We start from the raw sequence: 3,877 nt of genomic DNA on the forward strand, positions 1-3,877 counted from the left end.
GCGTACAAGTCGGACTTATGTGTCGGAACTCTGGTAGACTGAAAGTGGAAGAATTTATCGAGAGAAATCAAGATTTTTGGTCATCATCATCACGTTTGCATACAGATCTCAAATTCCTCTTCAGATCCTCGTAATTGACCTTTCCCTAGATCTCGATTTGATCAAACATACATATAATTGCAGTCACCGATCTACGACCTGGTTATATAGTTTGTTTTTGCACTAAACATCTCTGAATATGATCGAGCTCTCTCGCGGTTTCAAAACCGACCCAATCATGAATCCCTTTTCGTCTGGGACGCTTCTAAGGTGAGTTGCTTGATCACAACTGATCTTATGTTTTAAAGCTTTTCCTTGTGATCAATTTTGAACTAGTTCTTCATTTCGACCTAATTTGTATTAACGTTATCTCAAGTTGTCTATATTGAGAGTTAGTTCGCGTTTGTAATAGTTGGGGAATTTGATTTGCGTACATTTAATGGAATTCATCCATGTATTTCCCAATTGGATGGGTCACTCAAAAGAGTAAGACACTGTCACCAACTTATAAGATCCTAATCTGAGTATGAAGATAATCCATGAAATTTGTCATGAACCATCCCTCGCAAACCATATGTCTCTCTACTTAAGATTTTCCATCTTTTTGGTTTATCCTTCACCTGCAAAAGATTTGACTACATTTCATACCACATGCGTAATTTGCTGTTAATTAGTTGGGTCTGAAACTGTAAATGAAACATTATTGGTCTACTGCAGGGACATGATTAGGGCAATACAAGTCTGCAAAACTGCTACAGAAGAGCGTGTTGTTGTTAGAAAAGAATGTGCTTCTATTCGTGCATTAGTTAGTGATAATGATAATGATTACAGACACCGTAACTTGGCAAAGCTCATGTTCATTCACTTGTTAGGATACCGCACACATTTTGGCCAAACGAAGTGCTTGAAACTTATAGCAGCTCCTAGATTCCCCAAAAAGAGAATAGGATATCTGGGACTTATGTTGCTTCTTGATGAAAGGCAAGAAGTTTTGATGCTTGTCACCAATTCATTAAAGCAGTATGCTCTTGTCTTTCTTCACTCTTATCTTTCCTATATCTTGTGTTCAAGCAACATGGTTGACTTGAGAATCTTTTTTTTTTCATCATCTGCAGAGATCTTAACCACACCAATCAGTACATTGTGGGACTAGCTCTTTGTGCTTTGGGTAATATATGTTCTGCAGAAATGGGTCGTGATCTTGCACCTAAAGTTGAAAGATTGCTGCAATTTTGAGATCCAAATATTCGTAAGAAAGTAAGCTGATGTTAACATTTATTTCATTTCATGATCTCTCAAGGATGTTTCATTTAATTCTCACATTTCATATAAAGAATCATACTCACATAAGTTCTTACAATTTACAGGCAGCATTGTGCTCAATAAGGATTGTAAAGAAGGTCCCTAACCTTGCAGAAAATTTTGTCAACCCTGCTGTTTCCTTACTTAAAGAAAAATATCATGGGTTTCTTTTAACAGCAATCCAGTTCTGTACAGATCTCTGTAACCTTAATGAAGAGGCTCTTGAATTTTTAAGGAAGGCAAATATACTTGATCTTGTTAAAGATCCTCTATTATTTGTTGGGATTGTCTTCTTCTAGTTCTTGTTCTCTTTCTTTATCTTTCTACTGTGTATTTGCGCTAAGAACTGTTTGACATATGATTCTATAAGTGCAAATTAGTAATTTTAGTGATGAGATATATTTTCTTTTTTCTTCCTTTGGTATAGAAATGCATAGAGGTGTTGGTGAAAGTTTTGAAGGATGTTGTCAACAGCCCATATGCTCCTGAATATGATGTTTCAGGTATTGCAGACCCTTTTCTTCATATAAGACTGCTTCGCCTTTTGCGTGTTTTGGGCCATGGAGATGCTGATGCTAGTGATTCCATGAATGACATTCTTGCCCAGGTTAGCTTTTATTTTAATAAAGCTCATTGTGAATTGTGATATATAATTCAAAATTATAAGAATTTATGAAATTCCTTGTGTAGGTGGCAACAAAAACTGAGTCAAACAAGAATGCAATACTTTATGAATGTGTAGAAACCATTATGAGCATTAAAGATAGCAGTGGTTTACGTTTTCTTGCAATCGATATATTGGGAAGATTCTTGTCTAATCGTGACAACAATATCAGGTGAGTTATGTCTTAATATGTGTTATGAGTATTCCCTTTATTGTGGTCTAAAATATTGGGATTTGTTATACGGCAGATATGTTGCATTGAACATGTTGATGAAAGCAATTTCAATAGATGATCAAGTAGTTCAGAGACATTGTGCAACAATCTTGGAATGTGTAAAGTTAAAACTTTTCTCTTAACAAAAAGAAATATCAATCAAGTTATATAAGTTTGTTTTGGTTTCTGAATGCTTCTTTATGATTCAAGATTCAGATGCTTCAATTCATAAAAGAGCTCTTGAATTTGTATACCTTCTGGTGAATGAAACGAATGTTAAACGTTTGACCAATGAGTTAATTGATTATCTACACGTAAGTGACCAGGACTTCAAGGGAGATCTTACTGAAAAAATTTGCTCCATTGTAGAAAAGTAAGTTGAAGGTTTCATTTTTATCTTTTAATTTGGTGAATGTAATATTGTTATAGCATATTTTGATGATTTTCAAAGTATCATACACACAAAAACATTTCTTGATTGGTGTTGTAGGCTTTCCCCTGATAAGATTTGGTACATTGATCAGATGCTCATGGTTCTTTCTGAGGTATGTATTATGGTAGTAGGTTCTTGTAAATGATGAATTTCATTTTCCATGCATTTCTAGTGACCTCTAAATTGTTATAAAAACCTTGGTGGAATGGAAGTTATTAGTATGTTACTAAAGACTTATAAGGGACTCCTAATTCTTTTTTAGGGTTAGTTACTTATTTATACAACAATGTTTCACATTTTTTCTGATTTATAATGTTTGTTGTTATACATAATATGCAATGGTGTTTCAAAATAGGGCAATGGTTCATGCAACCTGCTATGACTTATGTGTATGATGTGGCATAAGTTTTTAAATTTTTTGACACATCAGCTGCTTAGTTGTATTTTAACAGACAAAAATAAATGATTTATGGCATGTCAATTCCTCAACTCCACTCCATTATGCAAGATTATCACCATTGGTTCTACCATGTTATTGGATATTTGCAGAATTGGTTGTTTTAAGGAAGATATCCTGTTATTTTTTTGTTTATTATTATTTTTTTTATATTTTGTGACATGGATTTTTTGCGGGTTAAGCGATTAAGCGATATCTCACCTCATATGAACCATAACTAATATGGGAGGTTTCTTAAGTTCATTTTGTTTTCTGATGCAAAAAAAAAGTGGCTAATATCTTTGTGTTGTGTAGTGGTGTAGCGTTTTCAATATCTATAATTAAGGCAGAGCAAGCAATTCTGCAATGCCTGGATGTTGCAGCTAAGGCTCCGCATTGGCCTATTGGTGTTGATGGTTAGTAATTCCACCTGGCCTTGTTAAGGTAATAACATATCTGTTCAAACTTCAAAACCCTACTTGAATTTATATTCCATTCATCATCTAGAAACTAGTTTCAATTAGAAACCATGTCAACTTAGTTAAGTTAGTTGGCTTAATTGCCCTATGTAGAAGGAATTCATATGAACAAAAAATTTCATGAAAAGGCTTTGTCTTCACCTTCAGTTCAGTCACCGGTATATCAAATGACAAATCTACCCCCATAGGACGCCTCCCCATGTTCCCATATGCATAGAAAAACATAATATATTCAACAGGGAGCTTCAGTACATGAACAAAGTGAGGGGACATTATCCCTATCAGCCCTACAAATAGTAACATTGTTTCT

At 34.4% G+C, this 3,877-nt stretch overlaps 1 pseudogene; it reads left to right on the forward strand.

Moving 5' to 3' along the window:
* Window positions 1–277: 277 nt before the first annotated feature.
* LOC111894762 (AP-1 complex subunit gamma-2-like) lies at window positions 278–3,509 on the forward strand (annotated as a pseudogene).
* The last annotated feature ends 368 nt before the right edge of the window (window positions 3,510–3,877 follow it).

Source organism: Lactuca sativa, chromosome 5, assembly GCF_002870075.4.
Source record: "Lactuca sativa cultivar Salinas chromosome 5, Lsat_Salinas_v11, whole genome shotgun sequence".
In the NCBI taxonomy this organism is placed as follows: domain Eukaryota; kingdom Viridiplantae; phylum Streptophyta; class Magnoliopsida; order Asterales; family Asteraceae; genus Lactuca; species Lactuca sativa.